Source organism: Acipenser ruthenus, chromosome 19 (genome assembly GCF_902713425.1).
Source record: "Acipenser ruthenus chromosome 19, fAciRut3.2 maternal haplotype, whole genome shotgun sequence".
Classification (NCBI taxonomy): Eukaryota; Metazoa; Chordata; class Actinopteri; order Acipenseriformes; family Acipenseridae; genus Acipenser; species Acipenser ruthenus.
In genome coordinates, this window is record NC_081207.1 from 28,800,756 (window position 1) to 28,821,371 (window position 20,616).

Genomic DNA, 20,616 nt, shown 5'->3' on the forward strand with positions numbered 1-20,616 from the left:
GAATGTGGGAATGTGGGAATTCACAACTTAATTCCTATTTGACTTTTTCATTTAGAAAACATTGTTGTTCTATTTAAAATGCTGTATTTAATTTTAAAAAAAAGTGCCTGCATACACTGCACAGCCTGAATTTGCATCACTTAAAGCTTTGTCCAGCACCTGCTGATGTAATCCCTTGGACACACCAGGGCAAGAATCTACAAAATATTGGAAGGCCTCTGACGTATTAGGTACAATTAATTTAATGCTCTATTTTAAGTTCTTTTAAATATATATTATTTCTTTTTTTAATATTAACACACTCATGTGACGCACACATCACTTAATAATACAGTGGACACATACAATAGGTCCATATGTTCAAAGCATTTCACTGCAGTCTTTAAATAATTGAAAGGAGGAAATTCAATGTGAATGTATCGAAACTGAGAAACAAACAACTTGAAAGTGCTTAGGAAACATGGAATTATATTCAGGTGTTTGGTTATGTTTTTGTTTTTTTTTGTATTAACTGTTTTTCTTATTTAATAAACACGGTCTTTAAATAAAGGCCACACTTAAAATATGCTCCACAACACTATCCTTGTTCATGACTGCTTCATGGTAAATTTGGGGTTTGGTTTAATACAGTAAATATACTGTAGGTACTTTGTAATTGCATTGTTATTAATTGAACTTCGTAACAACACATTATTTTCTATGAATCTTCTGAAGCCTTGAACAGCTTTGTGAACTCACCTTTGAGGTCGTTTTAGTAAGTTTGCACTACATGTTACATTCATACGAGCTTTGATTCTGCTCAGTTCCTCCTCTAGCAACTGGTTCCGTGCTTTATATTTCACCTGGGAAGGGGCACTCTTGGCCTGCTTTGGAGGCTCTTTGGCTCCTGATCTGTCCCTTCCCCATCGTTAATGCTGTCTTTCTCTGGATCATCTAGAGAGAAATTGAGGAGCTTTGCAATATTAAAAGGAAGTGAGAAAACATTTATACACCACAGGATGAGATACACCACCAAAAGGAGTTCAAGAATTTAAACTGGATTTCCCTTTTTGGTAAAGCTTAAAAACCACAACAGAGGGAGCAGAAGCTTGAGGAGACCAGCTTAGTGTTCATCAAAGCTGATTCCTTGAAGTAGACTGCAGTACAGCCCAAACCTGCTCAATATACTAAACATAAATCTTATGCAATAGATTGTATATACATTTTACTATTTATATATTTTACTCTGTCATTTATGCTGTCAACACTTAAAGCACAAAAACAAATGTCAATGTGTGGCATAAGACGCGTGCTTGATTTTTATTTAACATTTGATTTAACAGTATAAGTGTGTCAGTTCATAACGCCCCAATCTGTTAATATATTAGTACTGGTTGTCACAAAGATCGCCCTTCTTAAATTATGCTTTTGTTTCAGGAAGTTGAGCAGGACATTTCCTTCTGAACTGAATGTGGTCTGTAATACCTGTTTTAGATTTGTTCTGGGGGGGGGGGGGGATACAAGTTTAGACATAAATTAATACAATGAAATATTAAGCTGTCTAATTATCAACAATTAGGTCTGGATAATTAATCTAGCAACCCCTACACTGTGGCCTCAAAGATACCTCTAATTAAGCTCAGGTAGACTAATTAAGACCATAGTTGAAATTCAATGGTAGTTGTATCTGTTGCCCTGATTAAACTATTGCTTAATTAATATTTGTATCAGTTTAATGACTGAATTCTGTCAAAAGCATTATCTGTGGGCTGCAATAATAAATAGCAAGCCCTGTGATAAATGCCAGCATTACTGCCAAAAAAAAAAAAAAGATTCCAACTGTGAAATCAGGGCTTTAACTACTCCAAAAACCGTCAGTACTGTACAATAAATGCCTAGTCTAGTTTTGATACATTAAAACACCATTATTCTTTTCCATTTCACAGCATGTCACCAGCTGTTCAGAAATAATCCATTCGTTTATGACGTCAGTAATGCCTGATACCCCTTGCTCATTGTAGCACTAAAGTATTTGTCATAAAAAAAACTAAAGATACTCATAAATTTCTGTTTCTGTCTTTTTTTTTTTTTTTTTTTTTGGTTAGGGTTGTTTGAACTAATCAATGACAATACCATGGAATCCAAATAACTATTAACCTTCTCCAGCGAATGAACATTTATCAAGAAGTGTTACTAGGTGTCCTTTACAGAATCCTTCCTATTCAGGTAGAAATTGACAAAGTAACCTAACATACTGTTTTAATTCTATATACAATAATGTTTGTAACAAATACAATTTATTTAAGATTATGGCCTGCGTGTAAAAAAAAATAAATAAATAAAAAAAATTGTCTTACTAGTTCTATGACAAAAAAAATGCAGCATCAGCTCTAGATTACTCACACGATGACAAGTCAGTTTTGAAAAGATTGAATAAACTATTTGAATTTGAGTTTGATAATGATAATGAGTTATCAGGTTGCAAAACAGTACTGTATCAGTTTTGAATCGGTTGGGAACGAATTGCTATCGCTGCCAAAAAGATGTTCTTTTAAGCGAAGTTCCTGTTCCTTTAGGCCAGGGCTTCTCAAACTCGCTCCTGGGAACCCCCTGTGTCTGCAGGTTTTCATTCCAACCGAACTCTCAGTCACTTAACTAGACCCTTAATTGAACTGATCATTTGCTTAATTAGACCTTTTTACTTGTTTTCAGCTCAAAAACAGTTGTAGATTTCAAGTTAGTCGTAACATTTTATAAGTAACTTGAACTACAACTGTTTAAGAGCTGAAAACAAGTAAAAAGGTCTAATTAAGCAAATGAAACCTCAATTGAAATCTTTACAGTATTACATTTTTATTTTATTCTTGATGAATACTTGAAAAGAAAGTAAGAAAACGTTTAATTCACATCTGTTGTCTTTTTATTTTTCTTTCGGAAACTGGCCCTTTCACTGATCTTCCTCTCAACTCTAACCTTTAGTTTGACCTGGCAGTTTAATCAAGCTTTTATGCTTTTAATAGTGATGCTGGTGCTGTTGTCACATTTGCTGACACGATTATGCTTATAGAATACTTGGATCCATTACATGGCTTACTCTTGAGAAACCATTTGGTTTAAATGCTTGTTGATTGATTGGTTGTCAGAAGAGGAAGATTAGAATCAAACACTTCCAGTAGAGTGACATTCCATTTGTTTCCACCGGATGGCACTATTATTCCCACAGTATCCCAGTATGCTGCTCGTAAATTTTCCATCCCGTGATATATTTATATGATGCTTTTATATGGCTAGGTCAACATCCCTACTTTGTAATGCTTAAATGTCAGCATGCTTTTCATTAATATCATTTTAATAGTGCTTCTTTTGGCCCTATAAGGTATAAATATTGAACGGCATGTTTATCTCATGATATATAATAGCAGGGGTTCTAGTGGAGATATATTAAAAGGATGGTAGCACTTCTGTCTCTTGTTTTAATAACAACATGTAGACACTTTTCAAAGGAGTGTCTTTGTATTGTTTGTGTGTGTGTCTTACAGGCGTGTTGTGTGTTTATGTGCAGGTGACTTGTTTGTACCTGGTTCAGGTGAGCAGCTTGCTGCTGGGCTGCTTTACTGCAATTCTTTAACCCCATGATCCTGGGATCATTAGCACTAAGCTTCATTGTAGCTACTGTTACAGTAAACTTCTTCCAGGTAAGTGTTGGAGTGTTAAGTTAATGGGTCGGCGTTTCCCTTTGAGTCTGATCAAAAGTGAGTTTGGATAGTAGAGAACATCATCATAAATACTGGACTCAGAACAGTTTAGATCTTTGTAGACAAGTCTGCATAGCATCTGAACTGTTTTTAGTGGTGCACTATGAACACTAAATTCACAAAGCTATAAGCTAAGGTCTGCACTGGAGAGAACGTGTTTCTCTGCAAAGTTATCCCTTGCTAGGAGACCGGCTGGCTGCTACTGCTGCTGCTGATCAGGAGATGCTCTTGCAATGGAGAGGGAGTCCTGGGCTGCTGCAGCCCCTCATCTCCCAGAAGGGTTCAGAATCTTAAGCAAGGACCTCAAATGTTCCAGTCTGACTGTTATTATGAACCATTTAACAAAGGCGATCATGCGTTTAGATCTGGAATTCAGGCTCCTTGCTGTTCATACATTGCAAAGCACATTTTACTAGCCTGCATGGTTGTTACTGTTTGTATGGCCATGCATGTGCACCTGTAATTTCAGGAGCTGTTTTGTATTCAGTAGTTTCATGTTTTTTGGTTGTTCCTAATCCCCATACATCTTCTGGTTTTCTTCAACAGTGATTTTGATGCCAACCTATACCTTTGTGAGGAAACCTTTGGGTTGCTGCCCTATTATTTTCTGTCATAACGTCAGAGCCTCATGCAACCTCCAATTACACACGTTGCGGTTAGCTAAATACTATCTCTCATTGTTATGTAATGCTAAAATGTGTTTGTTGCTTTGAGAGGACCTGGTCTTGAAAGGTGCTACATAAGTGCATTATTTTGTGGTTACTGACACTCTGTCCTAATATATATTATATTAAAGGGGTGGCAGAAAAGGAATGTAGCCCAGGGCTAGTCTTATTTAACTGGATTATGTGTCGTCATTATAAATGATAAATGTGTAGATTTTTGTTTTGTAGGAAATCATATATTTTGGACCTAAAGTATTTACAGGGTAATTCATAAACAATGTTCCATTCTGAAAGAACATGTCTTTAATGCACCTGCACACTGCCAGGTGATTCGAGCCCTGAGGATGGGAATACGAAGTTCATATTGTACACTTTAAAACCCTGGAACAGTTGCCGGACAGAATTAGGATGCAATGTGCAAGCATCACATTGACACGCTGCGAACTGGTATAAATTGTACAGTGACAGGCCAATAGAGGAGCTCAATTCTAACACATTCTGTATCAATATTGTATTTCCATATGGTGCATTAATAATTCACCCTGGATACATAGACACACACACATTCATCTTCAAACTGCTTTTTTTTAATGCTGTTGACCTTAAAAAATGTTATGAAACATTAATGTTCTGTCATTCTCATGTTGCAGTGATTCCACAAACACTCAGCTCCCTAGTGGATAGGAAGAAGAAACATTATTTCTAAGGCTAGACATGGCATATAATCTTTCACACACTGTGGTTTTGAGGCTGTTATCATGTACCATAAGGTACTTTTTTTTTTTTTTTTTTTTTGAAAAATCGCACAGAAAAATATACAATCCCTTTTCATCAAAATATCAGGGTATCCGCATTTGATCTGACGCTGGTTTTTAATATATGTACAGAATGAAATACTGGCCACGTGTGCTTTTGCTGCGTATGGAATCTGTAGCGATGAAGTGTATAGACCATTTCTTAAAGTGATTCGCCTTCATACAACAGCCAGGGTAAAGAATCTCTATTCTGATACAACTAAATAAACACTTTACCTGACTTTCTTAGTGCTGATTTTATACTGTTCTTGGAAAGGCTTAACTGCTAATGTCCTATTTCAATGTTCATGTATTTCCTAAAGCATTAAAAAAAAAACAAAACTATAAATATTACTACAGGCTTAGCAAAATAATAGGACATGTTTATGACTTTATTAAAGCTAGCAGTAAATTGGTGGGTGTTTGGTACATGACTTGTAGTTATCTGTTACTTCAGTTTGATCCTGGCATGCCTTTAAGTGAAATGAGTTGTGGTGATATCATCTCTGGGCCTATTAAGATGTGTCTGTGTAAACTGTACAACAACCACATAAAAAAAAAATCCACTTTCATTGCATAGTTGCATTTTCCTCAATGAGACCCTGGAACACAAGCAGTGACTGAAAAGTTATCAAGGCCTCCACTAGATAGCAGTATAGTAACAACTAACACAACCAGTAAGAGCTCTTGTTCATTCTTTACCTATATTCTCTTCAACTATATTGTTATGATATTTTACTCTAATTGTGTTAACTGCAAAAGTTAAGTCTAAATGTAATGTATCAAATTACCAGTACATAAATATAGTTAGTTTGATACTCTATTTAACATAATGGAAAATCAAGACTATTGTGTAATTAATTACTTTTAAATATTTTACAGGAAAGGCTAATTAGATATACCTGTTCTGATCCTTGGTTACCTTTACTGCAAGGTGAGGAGGACTGTGAATACCACTAATATACACAGTGCCTCTGGTTTTCATAATACACTTTCTGTGAATTAACCATGCATAAAGCACCATGTACTCAACGCTATATATATATATATTTAAAAGGTAACATTCCCACTCGTGGATCATTTTAATTAGCAGTTTTTAAACTATAAATAGTCTGGAGGTCGGGAGTTCAGTTCGGAGTGACAGACAAGCAAACCAAGTGCGAGAAGGAGAGCGGGTCAGGGGAGGGAAAGAGGGAATGGGCTCGCCCCAGGTTCGGCTGCCGGAGCAGGGCTGAAGCGAAGCTGAAGCGTCTTGTCTCCTGGAGAAAGCCGCAGCTCCTCTTGCAGCCAAAAAGTAAATACATTAGGAAAGAACCACGTAATAGGCCTAATATTTATTTAGTTATGAAATGAATGCTGAATAAGATGCCTGTGTTATAAAGTGCCAGTGCAGCTTTTCTTCAGTTCAGATTCTGTATCAAAAGGGAGAGACAGAAACGGAAGTTACACTGAGAAGTTGTTTACAGTTTTAACCGGTACTGTATTTACTGTAGAAATATTGCATGAATCACTAGTATAGGGAATTGGGGGACATGCTGTAGGAGAGTTATATCTGAGGTGTGTTATAATCGAGAGCCTTATAGCGAGGGATCACTGTATATATGTATGAAACCTTGCATCAGACATTTTATTTGTATTTTCTTTTTGTATTTATTTAGTTCTCACCCAAACACCTGGAAGAAATGTCAGAACTCTGAGAATTCAGATACAGTGGATCTTATGAACTGGATTAGGTAAAGCTTGTTTTTAATATTTTAAACATAATACATTTGTTTTGCTTCTTTTAAAAATCCAGTTATATGGCAATACAAGTGACAGTACTTGCATGAAATGTAGGATAGGATGTAGTACATGAAGATATCTGGCTTGGAATTGGCCCAGTGTTTGGTTCAGCCTCAAGTGGTATAATACTTAAATAAGATCAGTCTTATGCTACTTAAGATTTACAAAGACTGGGCAGATGTATTTTCTGTTTTTAAGACACTCAAGAAACTAGGGCATCTAGACTTTGTGATCACAAGAGGCTTTTGCAGATAATAGTATTCCTGTGGCAGATTAACAGTGTCAAATTACATTCATGCCGTTAGATCGGACAGGCCATATAACACAATTCATTCTCTCCCATTGGTAATTAAATCTTGATGAAAGAGGTCAGCATGGATTGTGTTTCCGACAACCTGCGGCTTTGAAAACGCTTGGCATTGAGTGTTTAATGTGCCGGTAATTCATTACAACACCTGTCTGGCTGTGTTGTCTGAATGCGTTACAAAGCTATGTAACCATTTCAAAAGAGCATTGGTCAACCAGACACATGTCTGGGCCTGATGAGTGTAGTTGTTGTAATAATAGTTTTGCTTCTAAAATGTGAAGATCAATTAAATTAGTGTTTTATTATGTCTATTATTTCTGAACAATACCTTTTAAAATTATTATTATTATTATTTTTAATTTATTTTGTACAGCAACCAGAATCTAAATTTAAAATCGAGAAAAGCCTGGCTGCTTCAGTATTATATAATGAGACTGTAGGGATATAGAGCAATTGTTTTTATCTTGTTTAACTTTTCCAGTTGCTTCTACATTCAAAGCATTCATCCATATCATATGGGAGATAGTGAAATTGAAGAAGGGAACTATGAAAAAGACCTAGGAGTTTATGTTGACTCAGAAATGACTTCATCTAGACAATGTGGGGAAGCTATAAAAAAGGCTAACACGATGCTTGGATATATTGTGTGAAGTGTTGAATTTAAATCAAGGGAAGTAATGTTAAAACTCTACAATACATTAGTAAGACCTCACCTAGAATATTGTGTTCAGTTCTGGTCACCTCGTTACAAAAAGGATATTGCTGCTCTAGAAAGAGTGCAAAGAAGAGCGACCAGAATTATCCCGGGTTTAAAAGGCATGTCGTATGCAGACAGGCTAAAAGAATTGAATCTATTCAGTCTTGAACAAAGAAGACTACGCGGCGATCTGATTCAAACATTCAAAATCCTAAAAGGTATAGACAATGTCAACCAGGGGGACTTCTTTGACTTGAAAAAAGAAAAAAGGACCAGGGGTCATAAATGGAGATTAGACAAAGGGGCATTTAGAACAGAAAATAGGAGGCACTTTTTTACACAGAGAATTGTGAGGGTCTGGAACCAACTCCCCAGTAATGTTGTTGAAGCTGACACCCTGGGATCCTTCAAGAAGCTGCTTGATGAGATTCTGGGATCAATAAGCTACTAACAACCAAACGAGCAAGATGGGCTGAATGGCCTCCTCTCGTTTGTAAACTTTCTTATGTTCTTATCAGTTACAACTTAGCATTACTAAATCTGTCACCAAAAGAGATTTCCTGATAAACAGTAACAGTAATAAGACATTTTTTGTCATCTCATAAATAAAAATAGTGTGTTTTTTAGCTTTGATCAGTCTCCAAAGACTTTGGTGTAGCTCAATTAAAGCAATTATGAGAATTACAGCAAATTAAAATGATTTTTTATTGAGAGAGAAAGAGAGAGAGAGAGAGAGAGAGAGAGAGAGAGAGAGAGTGGGGTCCACTAAACTTTCTTACCAATGATCACTGCAACCTGATTTCAATATCATACAGCTCATTTCAAGACCCAATAGGGCTCAATCAAACTCCTACAAGCCTTGTGAAATATTCATAATTTTTCTTTTTTGTGCTATGAGATTCAGAGTTATTAGTCACACCTAAACAGCAGCTACCTGTGCTGTGCTCCCTCCATGAGTCATTTTGGATTGAAGCGCTATTGACCCAGTTTCATGAATAATGCTTATAATCCAGAGGCTGGTAACACTGCCTGGCTGATGTGCAATAGTGTTTTTCAGCTGAGGACAATATATGAGACTTCTGTAAATGTATGTATTAAATACATCTCTTGCTTGGTATCTTTAGTCAGGAGAGCAGGGATACTTTAACTGTCAGACAGACCACAGCTAAACACCCCCCGAAGCCTAGCGTAGTGTGAAAATTGCAATCAATTTTCTATTACTATTCCATCAGATTGATTTCCGTGGTTCAGGGTGGAAGCTGAACAAATCAGTGCTGCATTAACTGGAGCTATCTAAAATGAGACCTGTGCCCAAAAATTTAAGTCGCATCATTTTTTTTTTTCTGTGGTGTAGTTATGCAGTGTGCTTTGCATGTAGAGTAGCAATTAACGTTTCAAACACGTGGCACAGAACCAAGCGAGCTGAGGTCTCTGTGCATTTGGAGGTTGTGGGTTAGATCCCCAGGCAGGCTTAATTTTTCCTATGTATACATCAAAAGTTATCGGAGAAAGGCGGCCTTGTATCTAAAGAAATACCTAGTTGGCAAAGAACTGCCTGGGGTCCTCAGTGAGCTGTTTGATCCCATAGCTCCAGCCACAGTGGAGACTGGGTGAGATTAAACACATAGGAGCATGGTGACAGTAGTCTGCCTCATATAAAAGTTCACTGAAGTTAGATTTAATTGCCAGTTAATCTTAATTTCTGGGGATGCTGAAAGTCTTTGTCTGTAATGTATAGTCTACAGCAGTCTTGTATCTTTTTACTGTGTTGAAATGGCTGCAATGGTCTTGCTGTATATGTTTATTACAAAGTTGGAGTTTTACTTGACTAATTGGTTAAAAAAAATGATGACCTCACTATTTTATTGTGCTCTTGACTTTAAAAAAGAAATGGATATGTCTGTTTGAAAAGATATCGTGTTCCTTACATTGTGGTTGCAATTAAAAAAAGGGAAAGTCTTTGACTGTTGCCTCTCTGTCTTCATTTGCTTTTCTGAACAGAACTTTTACAAAACATTCTGGATGTCTTTTTCTTCTGTCAGCAACCCTGTAGTGTTGCCGTCTTAAAGAGATAGCACTCCACGGTATACTGGATTCTGCCGAGTCAACACCCATGGGCAAAAGTGGGGGGTTGTTGACTCAGGCAGAAATTACAGGCATTATTATGTTTACAATTAAGCATGCTTAAAATTCAAAGGTAGAGCACAGCACACAATCCTGCCAAAGAATCAAGAAGTGCAGTTAACATATTTAATGACTGGTGAAATACAGTTCAAAGTTGCTGCTGTATGTCCGCTGGTTTGTCATTTAAAATATTTTCACAAAACAAACATTAAACTTTAAAGCTACAGTGTGCAGAGCAAAAGCACATCAGAAAAAAACACATATGTAGGTGAAAAAATAAAGGTCGCTACATTCACAGTATATAAACATGTGACATTTTCAGTTCACTAAAATAAAGTGCTTTATATAATCTCTGTAAGTTAGAAATTGCAGTTTCCAGTGTGAAAAAACAACACAAAATAATAAATTAAAAGTAGCACTATAGCATTAAAATGTTCAATACAAAAAAAAAGCCTGAGTTACAAGCTCTTGAAGTGTCTTAAATAAATAAATAGATAAATAAATAAATAAGGATTGTAGCTTAACAGAAGCGTACCTTCGTCATTGATGATGCGAGCAGTTGTCTGAGTCATTAATGCACAGAGCATCTACTTCTTGGCAGTTTTTTCATGTCAGCAGCAGTATTTCCCCAAAGGCATTATTTGTGCATGGTTATTAAAAAACGGAAATTAATGGTAAAAAGGGGGGCAATCGTTCAAACCGGGTCGTTGACTCGGCACAATCCGGTAAGGAGAAATGTACACCCTGCGTATAACAACAGCTGTGCATAATAGGGACATATAAATCACAAGAGCGAGTCATTTACCAATGTCATCAGAAACCCGAGATAGAAAAACATTCTTGTATGTACAATTTAGGTGTATATTATTTGTTATAATATATGGTGACATAACAGACAAAAATTGTAGAACTAGCAGTGTTTATTTTTAAACAACTAAAGAAGTGTTGAGAATAACATTGAAAAATAGAACTCGAAAAAAAATGTAGAACTTTTTTTTTTAACAATTATTTTTAAACTTCAGTGCTTTCTGAAGACCATCAGTCGATTCGGCGTAACACCCCACATAGGTCATGCGGCTGAGGTAATATCACCCTGTCTTCTGCAGATGCAACTTTAAATCTACAGGCCATTTATGTTTGTTTGCTTTGGTATTGACTGTTATGTTTTGTTCTTGCACTACTGGTAGTAGAATTTGCGGTTAGCAGTTTTACCATCAACCTTATTATACAGAGGCAATCTTATTATGCACAGGCCTCACGCCACCACTATGTATAATATTACTGTAAAACACAAGTTTATAGAAAATGGTATCTTTCACCATGTCTTCTAATTATTATAAAATGTAATAAGAAATGTAAGGCTGTATAGTGAGTGCAGTTTTTAAGTAATAGTAAAACTGAGCTGTGAAAAGTATACAGATGGTTTACCTCCCTTCCTCTGCTATGCCTCCAGCATTGTAAATTAATGAGACTAATCAATTGCAATAATGCCATTGTAATGCCATCCAGCGAGCAAAGACATTTACATTATATAATGTAAATCAGTTTGGCTTATAAAAATCCTTTTTTTACTATTCAGTATTCATTTAAGTATAGAAGCCACATTGAAATTAGGGACCCTGGCACTGAAATATGCGGTTGTGGCTACAACACAAATTGGCCTGCTATGCATCATTCGTTTGGGCAAAGTTAAGTGGCAGCTGTTAATTTTTTATACAAGAGAATCTCTGATAAATGACAGCGTTTATTACCTTCGGTGATACAAAGATGGAGGGTTTTGAACATGGCAGTAATATGAAATGTTTCCAGTGTTTTCCTTGGTTATTATAATTGTGGCGCTGTCAGATTCAGCATCTGGAAGGGAGTGACGGAAGGTGTGGGCATCAGAAACACAATGCTATTTCAGCATGTCAGATGAAAGTCGAATTTCTGTGGATAAATATTTCTTAAAAAATATTATTGTTTAGATTTTAGATTTCGGTAATTGTGGCTATAATGGCAGTAGCATCACTACAAACCACAATTGCATTTTGTATGTAGAAGTGCTAAAAGAAACAAGTTAAATATTCATTCAGTTGTTTACTCCAGAATGGCAGTTACTGTATGCCTGGTACTGGCTGTTGAAAATCTGTACAATGCCACAGAATAAAAAAAAAAGTAATCTTGAGGTTTTGTTGGAAAAAGTGATACTAGTATCAACAATGGACTTCTAGGCAGATGCCGATTTCATTTAGAGTATATATTAATTATTCAATTAAGGATATCTGGCTTCTTAGCATTCTTAAAGGAGATTTTCAGTGGGTTTAGAAAGCACAGAAAATTGCATGTGGGATACCGTAGTGTAGGGATGGCCAACCCTGGTCCTGGACAGCCACCATTCTGCAGGTCTTCTGCGTATCTTTCTAAGTCATCAATGGCCAAAGACCTGGAAAGTGTTGACCATTTAAGAAAATAATTGGTTCAATTAAGTAATTGAGAACTCAGGTTGGACAAAAACCAGAAGACCCTACGGCTCTCCAGGACCAGGGTTGGCCACCTCTGCCATAGTGTCTCTTTTGAAAGGAACAGGGAATCCCTGTCCATGTTAAGAAAAAGGGTGTTTGGACCAAACCAAAACATACATGCAGCCCTCCATGCTGCAGTGAGTGCGGACGAAGTGCACTGCCGGATACGGATCGGTTGCTGGGATCATTTTATTTCATTGCGACTTATGAATTTTGTGAATAAAACCCAAAGAACTACCAGATGGCTCATTGTTCTTTTTCATACTTTGAATGTCCACCAGAAGGTGGTGATTCAATTCTGTTGACTAATTTAGCTCTGTACATCAGCAAATACACGTCCTATCAATGATTGCTTTTAATGATTAACTAGCGATTGTTTGATAGCTGTACAGTATAAAAAGCAAAATGGTGAAGAGATCAACTGCATAATGTTTAAAACAGATGCTGTTTTTCCCATGGAGATGATAACTGTATATTGCCAGCTGTTTTGTAAGCCTGTTTTGTTTTGTTTTTTAAGCACAAAAACCTCCAAGAAAGCAGTTTTTGCAGGAAGCATGCAGCTTTTAGCAGGAGTCAAACTGTGTACTGGAAGAGTCTTAACAAATCACCCCCTCTTGAGGACAAGAGTTTGAGAGAGTGCACCAGACAGGTAGGCTCCCCAATGCATTCTGCAGGCTTGTAGACCTTACAGAATATTAACTGTTGGAACTGAACTAAAATGCTTTGTGTGCAGTGGAACAGAACACATCACCCAGGAGGAAGTAAAGCTGGCATTACATTTTTTGGAATGCATTAGTTCTATGTTTGTTGCTGTGCATATTACACATTCCATTTAATACTGCTAATTAAAATTTAAAGAGTAACAAAAAAAAAAAAGCTTAATAGTTGGAGTTTGCTAAAAACTCCAACTATTAAATTATACCTACAATATATGAATGACAGATAGTTTGGAAACTGTTTTTGAATGTTTTTTGACTTTCTTTAGATTCATTATTGATGATAAATTGTGCTTTTGCTCAAAACTCTCTTAAGAGAAGTGACCAAACACCTATCAACTGTTAATTCCGTAAAAATAAAAAAACACATTTTCATGTTGCTTTTGAAACTGCTACAAGACAAAAAGCAGCATAGATCAACACATTTAATCTGACTTTCTCTTTAAGTGCTGCAGTTGTAATATTTACCGACAGTAGCAGTGGCCCTGTGTACTAAGCATGAAGTCAGTATACATTAGAACAATACTGAAGAAGAGCCCTGTCTGCTTGTGTATTGTTATATAAGCAGCTCTAACTACAAACCAAATTGAAGCTATTGTATATCATAGCAATGGAGTATGTTTCTTAACCATTGACACACAGGTCTACCATGTCTATGCTCACTAGTCCCCTGAAGATGTCCACAAGATCCTGCGGTCCTTTGGCACAGACTATGTAATCCTTGAGGACAGTGTCTGCTATGAGAGGAGACACAACCGAGGGTGTCGCTTGCAGGATCTGCTTGATGTAGCAAACAGCCATGTATGTGCTATGTGACAGTTTACCTCTGAATGCTTTGGAATATGCTGTGCTTGCAGTATATCCTGTAAATTATATGAGACTGCCTGTCAACAACTTTCACTCTCAAAACACTTCAGAGAGATGAGGCATTTAAACAACCATGTGACGAAGCTAAATTAAAGCTGCAGTGTCCCACAATCGTGTTCAGTATTGCACTGAAACATAATTCATTGGTTTACTACATTCTTTGCTTTTTTTGTGCACTACTTTATCAAAAAGCAGGTTTTGTTGGAAGTGCAGTTTGTTTGTATCCCTAAAGATGGTTGAAGCTGTAGGGACACAAGCATCCTCCTCCCTTAAGACCTCCTAGCCACTGCATCTCTCTGTGGGGTCCTGGTTGTACTTGCACCAGTTGGAGACCTTTAAAAAGGGGCTCTTCGGATCCACGAGCCGAGCTGAGGCTTGAATACATGTATGTGTCCTCTTTCTAATATTGAGCCTTTATTACTTATTTTTTAGATTATTAGTGGCCCAGGAGAGAATGAGCTAGATTTGAGTCCATCCCCACACCCCCGGTTCTGTGATGAAATCAGAACAGATCAGCCTCCGGTACACCACATACTAAACCTGTGTATTCACATATAAAACATTCCACAAGCTGAAGAAAGGAAAGAAAATCAAACTAAACAGTTGGTTAAAGGATTGTAGTCTTAGGTCCAGATAGCCATCATAACAGCGATCAATATATCTAATGGCTTTCTATTCATGCAGTGCTGAGATAGGGCTTTCGTGACAGGTGCCCTGTGTATTGGATTCCAAGAGTTCAATTTACATAAAAATATTTTATGCGCAAACTGTTATAATATCTGACTGACTTACAGATATTTTACAAACGGGGTGTCAGAAGGAAGCACATAAAAAGCATAAACTCAGGATCAACGCCACCAGCATTCTTGTCACGAGTAGAATAATGAATGTTGAAGAAGTGCATTCGTTTTTGGATTGCATGCATTTTTTTTCAATCTTGAGACTGCTGTAATTGTAATCATGTTATCCTGTATGCACAAAAAAACCCTGTCCATCCACTTTTAAAGTCTTGTTAGTACATTTTATTTTATTTTTTCTTTAACATACTGACTGTTTCTAAAAAAATGCACTGTATCCTTTCATTGTGGGATGAGTTATTCTGTAATAGAATTGTAGAGCTTAAAAAGTAAAACAGCATTAAGGTGAAACATGCATGCTTTCTTATAATGCTATTCATGTTGGCCCAGAAATTGACATTTCTACACGTTTTATTTTTTATTTGAGTTACTGTGGATGTTTAGCTGCTTGTTTTTTTGGATTGTCAAGCACATCTGCAGTACTGAATCCTTTCAAAAAGGATGTCCTTGCAAGGGTAAATGCTAGTTGCCGGTCTCCTAGCAGCTGCAAGATTATAAAGCAATACAAATCTAATTGTGAGATTGACAGGAAGTGAATTTTACATTCCTCAGTGCTTTTATTTTGCGTTTCTTTTGCTTTCTTGTCAGTGACTTTCAGTGTTCTCCCCATGAGAAATCGGAGTTACATATTTCATGTCATTTATCCTAATTACTGCTGGTCTTGCATGAGTATTGGGAAGAATTATTCTTTCTATAAAAATGCTGAAAAAAGCAACCAAACTTATGGAACATATGGTTTCAGGCTGAAACAAGCCTGAAATGTATGCTTTTGATGTAAAGCTCTCTTTACAAATCATTACTGTTACTAATTTTAGACATCAAGGTTCTTCCACTATGACTGTTTTTTGCCTCTTAAAACTGTAAGACATTCCTTGGTGTGTGTGGAGCTAGTGCCATAAAAGAGGCTTGTTTGCGTTTTACAAATAACTGTAACATTGACATCATTTCTTAATTAGTTGATGATATGCAGCATACCGCTTTTGAACCAATCTTTTACATTATTCTCTGAAAAATTATTTTTCAGAGCACACACTTTTTGACCTTCCCTGTAGATGCAAAGCCAGTTGCTACCTTAGAAATGTACATTTTGATTTGGCTGCTCTCTAAGTAGGTGTTTATTGCACCCTGTGGCTGGTTCAGCTTCAAGCAGCTTTGGAGTCAAGACACAACGCCCAGAAGTGTGTTATTTAGGTTAGCATCACATTGATTTTGTTATTTGAATGACATTTGTAGCACTATTAGACAATAAATAACCTATTCCATTGAGCCTTTATGTACTGAAATGTCACAAAAGTGTTCACATAAAAAGGTAGAAACACCATTAAATTTTAAACTATATTAACTAGTGTTATTCTCTAGCATTGAGTCAAAACCATCCATATGTATTATCTCAGAGTTATTACCTGCATGTGCTGCATACATTATACGCCATGATTTGCACTAGCACTACTAAAGTATTTTAATTATAAAAGTGTTACTTTTTTGTAATCTGAATTGTTTCATGTAGGCACATCCCTACATGCATCATTGTGCTCACTCAAAAAGTGCAATATATGTCTGTGTTTGGGATATAGTTTTTTGTAAATAATAATAATAATTATTAATAAATAAATAAATAAATAAATAATCCTAATTTGTATGTGTTTTGTGTTTTTACTGGACTAATCACCTATCTCAATAAAAGTTAAGGATGCATATCTGCCAGTATATTCTAAATATTGAATATGTTTGCACTTATGCCAAATATGGAGGTAGGTGTCAATAATAAGAAGCTTGAGATATGACAGCTAGACAGTTTTAATAAAAACAGGTTGGATTTGTTATTAAAATGACAAAGGTACTAAAGAAATGTAAGTGCTCCATACATATGAAAAGCCTGCTTTTATGTAACATTGTCTGTGTACATTAACCGTTGGTGAGAAAGTCTGACACCTGCAAGAAATGAAGCACATTGTGTTAGTGTGAGAATGGCCCTTTTATATGAAGTGTGACTAAGGTAAAGTAAGTGCCACCTCTGCCTCTATGTGATTACCAATTCACACTGATGAACTCTATATCACGCAGCAGCTGTCCAGTGCAGTGAAGTACATCGAGTTAATATGCAGGTTACAGAAAGCAGGTGACCTGCAAAGTGATCAACAGCACCATATAGAACAGTAGTTAGCTGGCAAAAGTTTGAAATCGCCATGCTAGTGGCTGCTCAACATGTCGAAGAATCTGTAGCTGAGAAATAAAATAGCAGAAGTTCTAAACTACTGACCAGTCTAATAGGGAACAACGACCACAGAGGCTGGAGGCTGGCTTGCCATCACTTCGTATGGGCTTGGACCACTTATTCCCATGGAAGAACATGTCAATGTCTGCATAGCTGAGCATTGTTCAAGGATACATTGGAGTCGCATTACACAGACTACTCGCACCTTCAATGGCCAGCAACACCATGTCTCAATTGGGTTGGAACATTGTCCTAAGACCGTGGTGTTATGTGAAAACAATTTGTCGTGGCAATGGCAGTCATTCAGTTCGTTTTTATTTGTAAGCAACATTTCACAGCAGTATGGGAAAAATATTAACTGTTTATAAAATAAAACATTCCATTTTAATCCCATGGCACAGGACAAATAGATGGATGTTAAGAACCTTTAGAATAACAAGCAATGTGAAATTATGTACCATAAATAGGGTTCTCTCAAGCACAAGAGTGACCTTGTAATCTGTTCAGGAGCGCACATGCTGAACTGTGACGTCCGTGCGTGTTAAACTGCATAAACAGAACTTGACAGCTCACTAGACTCGCCAGCTTGAGGCTGTGCTCTTTCATTAAAACCTGAAGCAGCTTGAGGCTTCAGCAGCTTTCGTCGTGGTCACCTTCAAGCACACTCGTTTCTACTTAGCTTTTGTCTTTTTCTGTCTCGGGGTTATCTTGATTCTGTTAACAGGTTCTGAGTGTTGATCCTCCAGGAGTGGGGGTTTGACATTTGCACCAATTAAATCCAACAAATGTTAAGAATAAACAGAGAATAAGGGGCTCCTGAGTGGCTCATCCAGTAAAGGCACTCCACGTGGAGTGCAGGATGCACCCTATAGCCTGGATCGCAGGTTCAAATCGCTGCCGACCGTTCCTAGGGGGCGGCGCATAATTGGCCGAACTGGAACAAAGATAAGCAAACTATCCATAGTTAAAACATTAAATTCAGAAGTGCTCCAAAGCAGTGTTTTCAATTAGTTTTAAAGTATGTGGCAGAACAAGGTATTACGGGGCACCAAGCTCATTTAAACAATCAAAACTGAGCAAAACTTCTAGTAAACAGATTATGGATCTTATTTGGAGAGGACTGCACAAGTGTTCTGTTTGTGAAGAGGATCAATGATAATAATAACTCCATTCATTCCTATCAGGATCCTGGGTAGGTATAATATTCCAATAGCCAGCCAGCCAGGATGTGTAAATGTCTTCCTGTGTCCTCCAGCAAAAACAATTATATTTTTTCCTTTTCTTTTAGTTGTTGTTAGGAATGAGCGGTACATACTGTATTTATTTTCAAAGTTTGGCACGACTTTCTACTACTGCCTCCACAGATCATCTTCTCCCATTCATCTTCTGCTGTCAGCTGACAAGAGCTCAGGTGGTGATCTCCCATACCTTTCTTCTTAAAGACACAATGGGTGTGTTCACGGAGATCATTCTGCGCAGATTCTGTGCAGAATCTGACCAATTTAGCCAATGGGTGCGTTCACGGAGATCATTCTTAGAAGATCATTGGCTAAATTGGTCAGATTCTGCACATAAACTGTGTTGAATGATCTCTGACAAGCACCTATGGATACATGTTATGATATCATAACAAAAGGAATATGCTTTTTGGAATATTTGTGTAGCTGTTATGTACTGTAGTGCATTAGAGTACGATAATGCAACAAAAATGTACTGAATAATAATACCTGAAAATAATCTTAATATTTGGCAGGACTGTCATTTGATGCTGGATGTTGATAATATATATATATATATATATATTATCCTGAAATAACTGTTATTACAAAAGTAATAAAAGCATGGTTGTCTATTATCCAGTTTGTTAAGCAAAACAACAAAAAGCAGTTTCAATTGTTTGACATAATAGATTATTTGCAAAATATGTGAAAAGATATATATATATATATATATATATATATATATATATATATATATATATATATATATATATATATATATATATACTGCACTGTACTGTATATATATATATATATATAAGATACTTGGCAACCGTGTTAATTGAAAAACAAAGGGTAGGAACAGTTTAATGCAAGTGAATTTTCTGGTGTTGAGTAAAGAAGGTCTTGCCTTCTTTTCCATAACTTGACTGTCAATGCCATGTGAGTCATCCACACATTCTCACAGGAGCCAAGAAAATTGAAAATCAGTGATGCTTTACAAATGTAATATAAAAAAAATACGATCCCAAATCACTAGCTCGGATATTGTAGTTGGAATAAGATTTAAGAAATAACAAGAAGATCATCGTGGTTTAAAGATTAATATATTCTATATATACAGCAAGGAAATTAGCAAAAACCTGTCTAAGAGGATTGTGTTCAGTCCATTATGTCTGAATTGATGTTTGTGTTCTGTGACAGAATAAATAAGACTTTGATTTACTATTGTGGTTGTTGATGTGTTTTGCTCATACTGAAAATGTGAGATCTCGGGTACTTAAAAAAAACAGCAAACATGCTCAATCACAAGCCCTTTTCTATTGTTTTTTATGCTAATTAGCAGGTCAATAAATCGCCCTTGAGGGAAAACACCAAATGGGAGTTAAAGACAAGCAGCAGCACCACTGTTTTTAATAGCATTTTTACATTTCTCATACAATTTTATGGTTTTTGCATTCATTCCGTGTGTAGTTCTGGGTTGCGTTTCTCCCAAATTAAGGGATGATGTAAGTATAGGTGCAGTGCAAATAATTGCGGATGCAAAATTCAAATTGCATTGCGGACAGGCACTTATTTTGCACTGCGCCCTATGTAAGCCTAAGAGCAATGCAAATTACTCAACACGCACAAATAATGATCCGCAATTATGATAATAAGGGCCTCAGTCTATTTAGCGCCCGCACTTGCAGCCAGAGTTGTCAAGTCTGCTTATAATAAGCGGGATTGGGCTTCTTTTTTTTTTTTGAGAGTCGCGGGTTGGAATTTGCATAAACGCCCATACTGTAACATGGGTTGTGCTTGTTTTGGGCTTTTTTTGGGCTTGTTTTGAAGAATGACGTCGGTATTAATCTGTCAGAAATCTGGCAACCATGCTTGCAGTCCAGAGGTGACGGAGTTACGAGTACAGAGTAGGTGCTGTATAACATTTCTGGAGCACGAAAATACAAACCAAAAAATATATATATTTCAGAGGAAGGGCAGCAAAGTCCTATTGGTGCACAGAAAAGAAAAGTTTTCTGAGAAGGAGCTGAGAGTCCTTACGGCTGAGGTCACTCAGCATGAAACAAAGTTGTTTGAAAAAGCCTCAGCCAACGTCAGTTATGCTAGTATCCTCAGGAAATGATATGTATTG

At 36.7% G+C, this 20,616-nt stretch overlaps 1 long non-coding RNA gene across 1 annotated transcript; it reads left to right on the plus strand.

Annotated features, from left to right (window-relative positions):
- The first annotated feature begins 6,306 nt into the window (after positions 1–6,306).
- LOC131698776 (uncharacterized) lies at positions 6,307–16,609 on the plus strand. Its single transcript, XR_009307800.1, has 3 exons — positions 6,307–6,926; positions 13,125–13,256; positions 13,966–16,609. It is a non-coding gene; the product is annotated as an uncharacterized LOC131698776 (long non-coding RNA).
- Positions 16,610–20,616: the final 4,007 nt, after the last annotated feature.